The 14,659-nt window shown below is 43.2% G+C and overlaps 1 protein-coding gene and 1 long non-coding RNA gene across 2 annotated transcripts in view; both read right to left on the bottom strand.

Annotated features, from left to right (window-relative positions):
* TNFRSF21 (TNF receptor superfamily member 21) overlaps positions 1-14,659 on the bottom strand; it is a 73,652-nt gene that overhangs the window by 26,575 nt on the left and 32,418 nt on the right. The gene's annotated exons all lie outside the window — the stretch shown is intronic.
* On the bottom strand, positions 10,798-13,746 carry LOC141410106 (uncharacterized). The gene is made up of 4 exons (XR_012433741.1): positions 13,559-13,746; positions 13,299-13,451; positions 11,165-11,228; positions 10,798-10,933 (listed from the first exon to the last, which is right to left on the bottom strand). It is a non-coding gene; the product is annotated as an uncharacterized lncRNA (long non-coding RNA).

Here is a 14,659-nt window from a genome sequence, read left to right as displayed (position 1 = left end):
GTCACGGGATAAGCTGATTAACATTTTCTATAGAGTTAATTTATTTTTGGAAGTGCTCCCATCATTATGAAAGCTCCACATACAGAGCACTAAACTTAAGGCTCAATACATTTCAGATGCAAATACACGGCCTTTACGAAGTAATTACAGAGTTTAAAAGGTTTAAGTTTAACAACCACTCCTTCTTCCAAAACCCAGTACTGTATTTATCCTTTTTTTAAGGCACAAAATAAAGAAAGAAAAAAAAACCCACAAAGAATAGATACAATGAGATTTCCCATAAACTAAAATGGACTGGAAGCTAAATTTAAGGTCTACGAATCAGGTTTCATCTTGTTCTCTCTCTCAACTAGATTCTCTACTATGAAAACGTGAGGTCAACTCCATGAACTGATTGGGGTCGCCAATGTTCTTTACTGCTGTCCTCTCCCTCCATGGAGTTGATAAATCAAAGAGAAATCAATGACTTCCTCAGGGGATACCAACCTTTTAGTCTAGCACATTATCACAAAACCCCAGTGAGGAGACCAGATTCGGGCTTTGAATGCCTTCTTTGTTTAGGAAAAAGTGTTAGGCAAAAGAAAACAATCAACTACACAGAAAAACAGGAGGATGATTTGCCAAATTGAGATAGTTACCTCTTTGGGGAGGGGAAGGAGTACAGAAGGGATTTCAAAGGTATTCCTAAAGTTCTGTTTCCTAGGCTGGACAGTGGAGAAATGGGTTTTCTTTTCATGTTATTACTTGTATTTGAGATTTATTTTACTATTCCTTTTTAAACTGTCTATATAACATACACATATAACACACACACATATATAAGATGTGTTTATATATACTTTATAAATACACACGATTAAGTGTTCAATTTTGTTGGCAAGGAAATCGCATGCAGAGGGGTTGGTGACTAGTCCGGGTCACCCACCCAGTTAGTGGTGTCTCAGTAGTGGTTAATAGGGAATATGATGTAGTGGAGGAACATTATTATTTGCTGGAATTACTCTCCTCAGGAATGGCCATCCAGCCTAGGATGAATGCACTCAAGGCTGGCCACAGTGTGTGTGCTGCCTCCTGGTCTGTTATTATTGACCAAGTATATGTTGGTGCAAAAGCAATCGCAGGCTGGGCGGGTGGCTTATGCCTGTAATTCTTTGGGAGGATAAGGTGAGTGGATCCTTGATTCAGGAGTTCGTGACCAGCCTGGCCAACATAGTGAAACCCTGTCTCTACTAAAAATACAAAAAATTAGCCAGATATGGTGGTGCACACCTGTAATCCCAGCTACTCAGGAGGCTGAGGCAGGAGAATCGCTTGAACCTGAGAGACAGAGGTTGTAATGAGCCAGGATTGTACCACTGCACTCCAGCTTAAGCAACAGAGTAAAACTCTGTCTCAAAAAAAAGTAATTGTGTTTTTTTTTTTTTTGTCACCAAAATGGCAAAGACCACAGTAATTTTCACACCACCTAATAGACACTGGAACAGTTTCCCCAGGGACTTTATTTCTTTTCTTGTGATCTCGGCTCACTGCAGCCTCTGCCTCCTGGGTTCAACTCCCACCTCAGCCTCCCTAGTACCTGGGACTACAGGTGCGCACCACCATGCCCGGATAATTTTTGTATTTTTAGTAGAGACGGGGTTTCGCCATGTTGGCCAGGCTGGTCTCAAACTCCTGACCTCAAGTGATCTGCCCACCTCAGCCTCCCAAAGTGCTGGGACAACAGGCATGAGCCACCGCACCCTTTATTTCCTTTCTTTAAATCTATGATACCCTAAAAGAAAGAGAAAAAGAGAGAGAAAGAGAGAAGTCAGCAAACTTTTCCTGTAAGGACAGCAGTAAATATTTGAGGCTTTGAAAACCATACAGTCTCTGTCATGACTCCCCATCTCTGTTGGAGCATGAAAGCAGCCACCAACACCACAGATGAATGTGGCTGTGTTCTAATAAAACTCCATTTACAAAAAAAGTAGGCTGGATATGGCCCACGGGCTGTAGTTCTCCAGCCCCTGCAATGACAGCAATTTAAAGAGACCTTGGGTAGGACTGTCAAATAGCATAAAGATTTAGAAAAGCATTTCATTCAAAGAAAAGAAACCACACTCAGAAGACAATGAAAGTTCCCACTCCAATTATTAACCTCAATGTGAAATGACAGTGACATGGAGACCACCTCTCTGCTTGGCCGGATGCCCAGTCGTCTGTCCCATTGGAGTTCCCAGAGTTTTCATCAAAATTGGTGACAGTGGCTGTGTTGAATTGATCTAAATTGTTTAACTGGATGTGGTGCCAAGTGTCTTTTTCCTTACGTTGAAAAGTAGCACAACCCTCAACCCACTGGAGGGCTGATAGACAGGGGCATAGAACATCACGTTGCCTCTTTTTCTGTGTGTGAGACAGAGTCTCACTCAGTCACCCAGGCTGGACTGCAGTGCAGTGGTGCAATCTTGGCTCACTGCAACCTCCACCTCCTGGGTTCAAGAGATTCTCCGGCCTCAGGCTCCCGAGTAGCTAGAACTACAGGTGTGCACCACCACGCCCAGCTAATTTTTGTATTTTTACTAGAGACAGGGTTTCATCATGTTGGCCAGACTGGTCTCGATCTCCTGGCCCCAAGTGATCCACCTGCCTAGGCTTCCCAAAATGCTGGGATTACAGATGTGAGCCACCGTGCCCTGCCAACATTGCCTTTTCCCTTGGTGCCAGATCCTGGAGTTCTGGAGAATGGATGAAGTTTCTGGGGAGGTCATCAAAGGAGTCAAGCCCTATACATCCGAGGCTCTACTAGTCAGGAACTGTCTGAGAAGTTGGCCCTGGCCCCTGGAGAAAAGTACGAGGATGGGAAGGATCAGGTAGTGGGAAGATCATCGGTAGTAGTTGCAAGACATGGTTTCAAACTCCAGCTTTGTGACTTGTTAGTTGTGTGACCCTGGGCAAATGGCAACCTCTCAGATTTCACTTTTCACTTAAGTGAAATAGAAACACCACCTCTTATCTGGTAGAGTGGTTAAGGAGATTTATGCGATCAAGCATTAAAGACTCCTAGGGTGGCACGTCAGTACAGTTCAGCTCTCCTTCCCCTGCCCCTCCATTTTTGCCTGGACAAGTGTCATTGGGTCAATGAACCTAAAAGATGGGAAGAGTTCTATACAAACACAGGTATTAGCATCGGGATTACTGGTGCTAAACAATGGAGCCAAGCACCAGACTCCCGGCTTCCTGTGTTTCTTGGAACCTCACACGTACACGTTAGGAGATCGCTGAAGTCATCCACAGGAGGGGAAATGTGGAAGGAAAAATGCCGCTGCCACCACGTCTGCCACATGCAGGCCATCACAGCCATACTCAATGGCTTCTTCCAAGCGAGCTGGTACTGACCTGATCCCCAGCCAGAGAGCTCAAGAACTGAGGTATGAGCTGATAAACTGGTTATTATGGAAGAAATGGCAATTTCCAGTGCAGTAGAAAATCTTGAATTACATATTATCTGGGGGACAATCCTAATTTGAAGCTCATTTTTTAAAAGCTGAATATCAGCTTCGGGATGCAAAAAGGGGTTCCTTCTCTTTTAATAAAAACCCATATTGACCTTTGTAACTAGAGAAAATATGAAGGCTGTTTTCCTCGTGGAGATAAATATCTGAAATGAATGTCATCACTGAGAAACCATATCAAAGCCTTCCTTGGAAGAAGTATAAAGGACAGTGAAGACAAAGTCGGAGGAAGCAAAGGCTACCCGGAACTACACAACATAGCACTCAGTTTCATGCTGCACAACCACGCTTCATGCAGAATGGGTGCATCTAAGAGATAGGTTTATAAACTTTTTGATGGTATCAAACTCATCCTATAAAAAGATTCAAGCACCCCCAATACATTTTGTTACACGTAATGTCAGTTCTCATTATTCTTCTAGAAAGAGAGTTGTAAAGGGATAAATAATGAGAAAATTCCCAGGGAGGCAATTAATACACAACCTCCTCCCAGGACAGATGACTCCACAGTTATCCCTATGCCAGTTTCTCAACACACACACAGCAGTCTCCTGAGATGTACACATGGAAGATGGGAGACATGAACTCAAGACAACTTCCCTTCTAACACCCCCCCAAACCTCCTCAAAAGACATGCTCCTAGTGGGCAAGCACTGTGTCCATAACCTTACAAGCTGCAGATACAGGGACAAAGATGGCCACAGCACATACAGCAAATATAGAAAGCAACATATGTCAAAGTCAGAAATCGGAATAAAAGCCTGGCTTTAACATTACTGCAATCGATGTTCCACATACAATGGTCACGTCCTCAGAGGTGCCTTTGAGGCCAAGCCCAAGTCCACACTGCTTTGACTAGCAGTATCCCCAGAACTTATCAGAGGAATACCACAAATATCTTTGGATGAATGGATGAGAGCCTTTTTTTTTTTTTTTTTTTTTGTCATCTCTATCCTCTTAACTGAGTCTCCTCACCATCTGTCATCTCCTCAGCTTCTGTAAGCTAAGCCACTGAGAACCTGAGTGGCCCCAGGCCCACACACACTCTAGCCTTGTGGCCCTGCCAGATCTCCAGCCTCTACAATAATGAGACGAAAGAACAACGGTTCTACGGTGTTCTGTGCTCACCAATGGGTGAAACCTGGGCTCCCAGGAACCCCGTTCTTGTACAAGGGCCTCTCCCTCTGCCAGTGGCCTCTTCCCATTGAGAGTAATCCACTGCATCCACTTTAGTGGTCAAAGCTCACAAGCGGGGAAGTTCTCCCAGATTCTCCCACTGCAGCAGAATCCTTCTGCTGGGATCAGCTGTCCAAGCTGCGGTCTCTCCGGCCTAATAACAGAGTAAGTGTTCCTAAAAGCAACATACCCACATGTACCTGTGATTCATAGTAACCAGTATACCATAGCGTGGTTAAAAATTTGTGTACCAACAGCAGTAACTTCCAGTACGTCCACTACAGAGGAAACTGCTTTATTAGTGCTGGGAACTATGTATGCCCCAGGTTAAAAATAGTCCTTTCCTAATTGAGGTGTAAAAGTTAGAAGATCTGTTTAGATTTTACTTTAGCTGCAAAAAAATTATTTCTGAAGCAGAATTTATCACTATCTGGTTGAAGGTTTAATAGACAATAACCGTAAGCTCAGATGAACCCTGGGGACTATTAAGAAAGAAAACGAAAAAACAAAAAACACTGTGCAAAGATCTCTTGAAGTAAATGGACAACATGTTTTCCCATGATAGACTATCAAAACAGTAGACAATTTTCCAAATGGAAGAAATATCACTGATACTGCGAGGAAAACGAATAATCTTTTATTTCATTCCACTGGGCAAAAAACAAAACAAAAACATCCCTCCTTCCTCTTTATCTCAGTCTGTTTTTGAAGCTATCCCAAATACCTGAAGCTGTTAAACTTACTCATTCAACAAAAATTTATTGAGCATCTACTTTGTGCCAGACACTTTTCTAGGTACAGGCACTTTTCATGGCAGTGAACAAATGCCAAGTGAAACAAAATCCCTTTCTTTGTGAAGGCTACATTCCATTGTGGGGAAGTAATAAAACATAAGTGGTGTTAGATAGGGAGGAGAGCTAAGGAGAAAAGCAAAGCAGGGAAAGAGGATAGGGTAGAAGGTGATGGGGCTGCCACATCTAAGAGAAGCCTCACAGAGGTAGCATCAAGCGCTTAATGGAGAAAGCTGTGCAAATTATCTGCAGAAAGAGGGTTCTGGGCAAAGGGAGCAGCAGGTGCAATGGCAGGAAGGGTATTGGCATGGACAAGATGGAGCAGGAAGGCTGGCATGGCTGGAGCAAGTGGGCCAGGCAGAGGGACCAGTAGGAGTCACAGAGAGAGAAAAAATTGGAGTTGGGAGAGTGCAAATCACATCTGGCCTTTAAGTTGCTACTCTGCATTCAACAGAAAGTCACTGGAGACCTTGGGGAGAGAAATGACACAGTCTGACTTTACATTTAAATGATATCATTCCAGGTGTTAGGTCAAGAATACACTGAAGGGGGCACAGATAAAAATGGAGCAACCAGTTAGAGGCCACAGCAGTAATCCAGCAGAGGTAATAATGGTCTAGGCCAAAGTGGTGTCCGTGGAGGTGATGGGAGATGGTGGACTTCTGCATGTATTTTGAAGGTAGAGCTGACAGACAGGATTGGCTAATGAGTCAAATATGGGGCAAGAATGTAATAAAGGAATCAAGGATGCTAAGGTTTCGGCCTGAGCAAGTGGAAGGCAGGGGACCACTTTCTGTGATGGGCAATTGATGTGGAGGTATGATTTGGAATTTGGTGTTAGACATCTTAAGCAGGAGGTGCCTGTTAAACATCCGGGTCTGTCAAGCAGGCAGGAGCATATTTCTATAGTGAGTTCAGGTAAAAGATCCAGGCTGGAATACGCACTTGGGAATTACCAGCAGATAGATGGTATTTAACGTTGTGGGTCACCAAGGGAGAGAGTGTGTACATTGAAAAGAGGTGCAAGCACTGAGTTCTGGAGCTCTCCACTGTTTAGAGGTCAGGAAAATGAGGAGGAACCCGCCATGGAGACAGAGAAGAAAAAGCCCAAGATGGAGGAGGAAAACCAGGACAACGTGGTGTTTTGGAGGCAAAGGGAAGAAGGTGTTTCAAGGAAAAGGGAGGTAAGAGTGTCAACTGCTGCCCAATAGGCCAAGCAGAGGAAAACTGAGAACTGAAAAGTGGCGTTAGAATCATGTTGTCAGACTCTATGGAAAAAAGGTGAGACTGCAGCTGAAAGATCGCCATATTTACTAATTCTAAGACACCTGAATGTATATTTTAATCAATGCCTTTTCATAGTTTGTTTGTAGTGTTTCCTTTTTCTCCTTAGTGGTGTATAAAAGAGTGGTATGTCTCACAGTTAACTGTGTCTCAGATTTGGTGAAATATAGTAAGAGGTTTTTTTTACTTATACATTTGAATTCACCTATTCGTTAAAATTTGACACATCATCAATAAGCCTAATATGTCAAATTCTATACATACATTGCAATGTTAGCCACCAATTACTCGTGAAGAACATCAGCAGAATTCCAGAAATTCCTCCTCTTCTGCAAAATCTGCTTATGTAATACCTGACCAGGTTGACTCAAGGACATACATTTTTAGATGTATTTTTTCTATTTGTATTTGAGTCCTATGTGGGGGAAATGCTGATTTGCTTTTCAATATCCGAAACAGCTTAAATTTAAAAGCTGTTAGTTAAAACAGAGAGTGACATATACATTTTAAAAATAAATACCTTAGGTCGGGCACAGTGGTTCACACCTGTAATCCCAGCACTTTGGGAGACCAAGAGATCAGGAGTTTGAGACCAGTCTGGCTAACATGGCAAAACCCTGTCTCTACTAAAAATACAAAAATTAGCTGGGCATGGTGGTCCCAGATACTCAGGAGGCTGAGGCAGAAGAATCACTTGAACCTGGGAGGCAGAGGTTGCAGTGAGCCGAGATCACGCCACTGCACTCCAGCCTGGGCAACAGAGCAAGACTCTGTCTCAAAAAATAATAAATTAATTAATTAATAGCTTCACCCTAAAGGCTAGAGAACAAAGTCACTAGAGGGCGGGTCTGAGGAGAATAACAGTCTCTGACTTCCAAAGTCAAAGGCCATGCCTCTGGCCACCTTGTGCATAAGATAATGCTTTTTAGGCTACAACCATGAGAGGCTTTTTTCCTGCCAACAGTTTTGTGTGCTTTATAATCCTCAAACACCCTAAGAGGTTAAAGAGAAAGGTGCTGTCTACTGGAAATGGCGTTCCTGGACTCAGAGGTGGAAAAGGCAGTGGGATGGGGGTGGGGGTGAGAACAGTCCAACCCCGCCGCTGGAAAATGACTGCGGCCATCAGCCCGGAGCTGGAACACTAGGACACAGCAGCCTCTTAAAGGGAATAACCTGCTCCTTTCAGCCTGGCTTCCTGCTGTTTATTTCAAGCCTACTTCCCATAGGAAATTCGGGCTGACAGACAGGATGACTGTCTGGAATTTTTAGTCAAAAAGTCTACCTGGCAAAGGAGGGAAAGCTGCTTTGGTTGCAGCAACTGCTGCTGCTGTTGCCACTGCTGTCTGGTGCTGAGAAAAACATCAAGTTCAACAGAAGTGAGTTCAGATTAGAAGGACTCCATTACCTCTGACTTGAAACAGCCTCTATTTCTTAAAACAGCCTTGTAGAGCCTTCAGCCATTGGGTGTCTGGCTTTAGAAATTTTCTATTTCAAGTAATTTCTGAACAAGTAGGAAATCTGAGTGATTTCTACAGAGGAAAATTTACTGCTGATGACAATTTTGTAGGCGTTTTATTTCAGAACAAGCTGGGCTTTGCTAAGGTAAATAATTTTTTTCTTGATTGAGCAGTTTTGGTTTTTTTTGTTTTGTTTTGTTTTTTAAATCAACCACAAAAGGTTAGACCTTTCTAGCACCAAGTAATTTATGGGAAAATCCAGATTCTGATCATTAAGGGACAGTGTCTAGCGTCAGATCAGTGCCTGACTTTAAAACCTGGCACTGCTACTTCCTAGCTATGTGACCTTGGGGAAGTTACTCTTCAAACCTCAGTTTCCCCATCTGTAAAATAGGAATAGTAGTGGCCTTCCTTATAGGGTTATGAAAATGGAGTTGATATTTATAAAAACTTAGAACAGGACATGGCACTCAGGAAGCATATCAATCTTTGTTAAAGAAAAGTAGAATGTGAAAACAATGTAGCAGAAGGAGCCTTTCCTATAAAGGTTAAAAATGTATATCACAGTAATCACATTTTATGTCATCTTTGCATTCCAAATCACCTCCTGATCTTGCCTATGCTGGTAGTAACAAACACCCCATAACTTCATTTTAAGCAAAACCAAAGTGGCAAAGTGCTAACATATCATCTCTAACACACTTGATTTGTTCATTTCCAAACACTGCATATGATGGTTTTAATGATTCAGATGAAAGTTTTCTTAAGCTATTCCTGATACTTGATTGAAGAGTTTATTAATATTGTTCAAATATATCCACAGCACAGTTTACAGTTGATCAACTTCTGTCACCTAACCACTGAAACCTCTAGGAAATCTTTGTATAAGAAATATGTAATTCGACTCCTACAACTGCACTGCGTTGCAAATGTACTCCCACTATTGGACTGGCCCTTACTACTTACCCTAGAAAGAGGGAGAAGTCTGCAGGGTTTTGAGTCTGGGAGATGGGTTTTGTTCACAACCCCCAATAAAGACAAATTCTCCCACATTTGACCAATCCTAAAAGAGGAATCACACTTGGGGAAGGAAGGAAACATTTTTTTCTAAGCCTGTGGTTGGGATTCATAGGAACTTAGAACTCTGAACTGGGCTGTTATTGAGTAAACCATTTTTGCTGGTTTGCTAGGGAAAGAGGGATGTTATGATTTGCTTTGCTTGAGTAGTACACTGTGGATAAGGGATAGAATGGAAGAAATAAGAAATGTTATCACCAGAAACTCAAGTCCTAAAATATAACTTAATTCAATATATAAATAAGAACGCTAAGCAAATTATGTCTTGGTTGTTAAGCAGCGTTATTTCCCCAAAGAACAGTCTTTACATTCAAATTGAGACATCAAAGTTATGCTAATAAGAGGTTCGACCACCAAGCCAGCTGGTCTGTACTTTAACTTAGTATTTGAATTTCAATCCTAAAATACAGAAGGGGTTGGTTGTAGGTTGTTTCCAACTGCAAGTTTCAGTTTCTGCATCTCCGAAGAGAAGGATTTTAAGATGAAAAGAGACACTACAAATATTTGAATCCAAGACCTTTATCATTAAGGTGAGCAAAATCAGGCCCACGGGGTCCTTCTCTCTGCACAGCTTCCCTCCCGAGCCAATGCTGCCCCACTCCACACATCTCCCAATGAGCAGGTTTGCTTTTTCACTGGTACACAGAATATTCCCTTCTTTCGCCTCCCAAGGCTGCACCCATCAACTTAGCAGGTGCCACCCATCCTGCAAAAGCAGACCCGTGTGAGTAAATTTCCTTCCTTCCAGCCTCTAATATTGTTAGTCAGACTACCCATGCCACAGTCTGATTTTCTTTTTTCTTTTTTTTCTTTTTTTTGTTGAGATGAAGTCTCATTCTGTCACCCAGGCTGGAGTGCAGTAGTGAGATCTCGGCTCACTGTAACCTCTGCCTCCCAAGTTCCAGTGGTTCTCCTGCCTCAGCCTCCTGAGTAGCTGAGACTAGAGGCACACACCATCACGCCCAGCTAATTTTTGTATTTTTTAGTAGAGATGGGGTTTCACCACGTTGGCCAGGCTGTTCTCGAACTCCTGACCTCAAGTGATCAGGCCCCAGCCTCCTAAAGTGCTGAGATTATAGGCATGAGTCACCATACTTGGCCTCACACTCTGATTTTCTTTTCCACTCTTCTTGTACTGGTCAATCTTTAAGGCATTTTATAGTCAAAGTTCCTAGTGCAGTTGTTGCCTCTGCAACCACTTCTGGCCTATGTGACTCATTATAAATTTTGACCCTAGACAGATTTCTACTTGGGTTGAAAATCAGATATAATGTCCCTCCGCCTGACCTCAGCTCTCCATGAATGCTTCAGTATGGCTCATCTCCCTGACCTTGTGGGGAAGAAAAAGGGGCAACCAACCTGGCAATTTTATCAATGTTACATATTATATCAATCAATCTGCATAGACATCCCATGAGATAGGAGTCACGCCCACATTACAGGTGAGACACAGGCTTGGTACCATGGCATAGACAGGACTGATATTCAAAACCCAAGTATATCTGACGCATGAGCCCTCACCTTTCACTGCACTATGCTGCCTCCCAGGGTGAAGTAAACAATTATCAACCCCATCTTTCTGAATCTTGGTTGCTTCTTTGAATATAAATCTCTTGAATATGTCTCTCCATCAACCCCCACTCCTCATCATGGGGTCCTAGAAAGGGAAACAAGTAGAAATTGAGGAGAAATATGTTGCAACAGTGTATTTGTGATGGTCTAGGTTTCAAGCGTCTGTCCACACCTCCACTCCTCCTTCACCAAAGGATGGAAGGGTAAGAGTGAGATGCAGTGTATGCACTAGTTCCCAGCTCCGGATCCAAAACCATATGCCTGAGAGCCAGTCCCGGCTCACCACTGACTCGTGGTGTGGCCTTAGTCAACTTACTTTATCTTCCTGTGCCACTGCTCCTCGTGTAAAATTGGCATGATCCTGACATCATAAGATTATTCTGAGAATTCAACAAGAAAATATATATAAATCCCACAGAACAGTGCCTGGCACATCATAAGCATTCAGCAAACAGGAAGTATTATTCTCTCCCTTCCCTCACCAATAATAAGGCTCTCCTAGAGGAACTTTCTTATAGATTTATCCTGGACGAGAATATTTTCAAGTAAAACTGAGTTAAAGTCAGAGAATGTCAAAAGCAGCCAGAAAGGTGCTCAAGTCTCTAAGAGGGTTCAAGGAAAGGAGACATGAAGAAGAATACCTTTGTCTCTTCAAGAGAAAGGTGGGAAGGTTTCATGCATGTTGAAAGAGTTTAAGAATTCCTTTAAGTTGCTTTCACCTGGAGCCAAGATCACCTAATTTATCTCACAGCCACCAGTTCTTTCACCTCCCGCAGCCTGAAATCATCCAGGTAAAAGATGCTCATCAAAGGTAGACACATACCACTTCCCCTTCTGGCTTGATTATCATCTGGGGACCATTACCAGTGTCACCCAGGTTATCCAGGGGGAGATAGCAGGTCAAGCTCTGAGACACGCCTTCCATCCCTGCCTCCTCATCTACCCTATGCCCCTGATAAGGGCCAAAGGGCTATGTTCCTTCATTCCTTTGCTTCCCTAACCTCAGTCTCCAGTATCCTCATTTATCTTCTAGGTTTTTGCATCGCCTGTGTGTTTTCTCATTCAAGAAACTTGAGTAATTGTTTACAAACCAGAATGTCCTCTGCACTGAGCAGAAGAACCCTGCAGTCCTTTGACCAGGAAAGCAACATGTCAAATATAAAGAGCACTGTCTCGGGAATTAGAGAGCCAGGCCTTGGCTTCCCTCTAACCCTACTGGCCATGTGACTTCGGGCAAGTCACCCTTCCTTCCTGTGCCTCAGCTTCATCCTCAGTATAATGAGAGGAATGGACTAAGTGAATCTCTTCTAACCCTGACTTACATACAAACACACACACAGACACACACACACACACACACACACACATTCCCCATGATCTTCATTGCTCTCCAACTTGTAAATTTTCCAAAAAATAAAATGAAAACAAGCACTATGTTACTAAAGCCTAGTAGGCCCTAGTCCTGGAACAGTGCCTTGAACATGGTGTTCACATATATATAATTAAATAAAAACATCACAAGTTAAGCAGTCGAATAACAAGTCTTTTTAAAGATTATTTTCTAGTTTTTCCTTTCCCCTGAGATCCCTTAAGAGTGAACCTGGTTACAAACTTATCCCAAACTTCCCTCCATCATTTCAGAGTAGGATAGCATGTTTACTTCATATAATGTATTTCCCTGCTTTAGCCAAATTCCAACTAATTCAGAATTGGGCAGACATTTAGCTTCTATTTAGGCAAATAATGCAACCTATAGATAACAATAACTCTCAACCAAGAGATAATACACCAAAAAGCAGAACAAAGAGGGAGAAATATCATCTAAGACAGCGAATAATTCCTCTCTAATTTAATATCTCTCATTTTTCCAGGAAGAAATTTGGTTGTCATAGCTAAAAATATACCCTGTGGGCAAGAGGTCTACCTGGGCCCCTGGAAAGCCACCTTCTTCCCAGCAGAGCACTTAGCCTGTAACCTGCATGTGAAACCAGACGTGGACATTGCCTTTCTAGAAGTGAAATAAATTATTTCTATAACCCCGGCCTCCACCCATATATGAGTGACAGTTTTCTCCATTTGCAAGAATCACTTTTATGTTATCTTGTAACATTTAAGCACGTAGTCCCAACAAATTACAAAGATTCACTGATCTGTGGTAAACATGTAATTTAAGGAAGTTTTTACTGGGGAGAGTCATGTTCACACTAATAAGCCATGATCAGAAATACTAAAGTTAAGAAGGATTTCCAGTATAGCCAAAACCTGCACCTATTTATTAATACTTAAGAGACTGGAAGGGTTTTACTTCCAGGACATGTGTATCCCAGAAGCTGGCTACTCTCTACAGGTGGATATGACCTGTTGACCTCTTACCAGCCCATACAAGAATTGAGCAACTTTTCCAAAGCAAGTAAAGCATTTACTAGGTATGTAAATACCTCGTGACCCACCTTGTGACCAATGCAAGGTTGTTCTCAGGAGTTCTGTTTATGGCTGGGGCTCCTTGGCTCATATGAAACCAAAGTGTCCCTCATCATAAATATTCAGAGATGGATGAAACCTTTGGATAGGACTTTTCCATTCCTTTACAATCAGGCTGCATGCTAGAATATTATAATTTTTGGTTACACACTTGAAGGGAATGAAAGACTCAAGACATTACTAGTTCTATAATAACTGCTCAATTTCAATTACTACAAAAATATCTCACATTCGGAAGTAGGATCAAGATGGCCGAATAGGAACAGCTCCGGTCTGCGGTTCCCAGCATGATCGATGCAGAAGATGGGTGATCTCTACATTTCCAACTGAGGTACCTGGTTCATCTCACAGGGACTGGTTGGACAGTGGGTGCAGCCCATGGAGGGCAAGCTGAAGCAGGGCGGGGCGTTGCCTCGCCTGGGAAGCACAAGGGGTCAGGGGATTTCCCTTTCCTAACCAATAGAAGGCCCTGACAGACAACCGGGAAAAACAGGACACTTCTGCCCAAATACTGCACTTTTCCCAAGGTCTTAGCAACCGGCAGACGAGATTCTCTCCCGTGCCTGGCTCAGCGGGTGCCACACCCACAGAGCTTTGCTCACTGCTACTGCAGCAATCTAAGATCGAACTGCGAGGTGGCAGCCTGGCTGGGGGAGGGACATCTGCCATTGCTGAGGCTTGAGTAGGTAAACAAAGCAGCCAGTAAGCTCGAACTGGGCAGACCCCACCACAGCTCAAAAAGCCTGCTTCCTCTAGACTCCACCTCTGTGGGCAGGGCATAGCTGAACAAAAGGCCACAGACAACTTCTACAGACTTAAACGTCCCTGTCTGACAGCTCTGAAGAGAGAAGTGGTTCTCCTAGCATGGTGTTTGAGCTCTGAGAAGGGACAGACTACCTCCTCAAGTGGGTCCCTGATCCCCATGTAGCCTAATTGGGAGACACCTCTGAGCAGAGGCCAACAGACACCTCATAAAGGCAGATGCCCCTCTGGGCCGAAGCTTCCAGCAGAAGGATCAGGCAGCAATATTTGCTGTTCTGCAATATTTGCTGTTCTGCAACTTCCGCTGGTGATACCCAGGCAAACAGGGTCTGGAGGGAACCTCCAGCAAACTCCAACAGACCTGCAGCTGAGGGACCTGACTGTTAGAAGGAAAACTAACAAACAGAAATGAATACCAACAAAAGGTCATTTGCACCAAAACCCCATCTGTTGGTCACCAACATCAAAGGCAAAAGGTAGATAAAACCACAAAGATGGGGAGAAACGAGAGCAGAAAAGCTGAAAATTATAAAAATCAGAGCACCTCTTCTCCTCCAAAGGAGGACCT

The sequence above is a fragment of the Macaca fascicularis genome, chromosome 4 (genome assembly GCF_037993035.2).
Source record: "Macaca fascicularis isolate 582-1 chromosome 4, T2T-MFA8v1.1".
NCBI lineage: Eukaryota > Metazoa > Chordata > Mammalia > Primates > Cercopithecidae > Macaca > Macaca fascicularis.
This window is presented reverse-complemented; position numbering and strand designations above follow the sequence as displayed.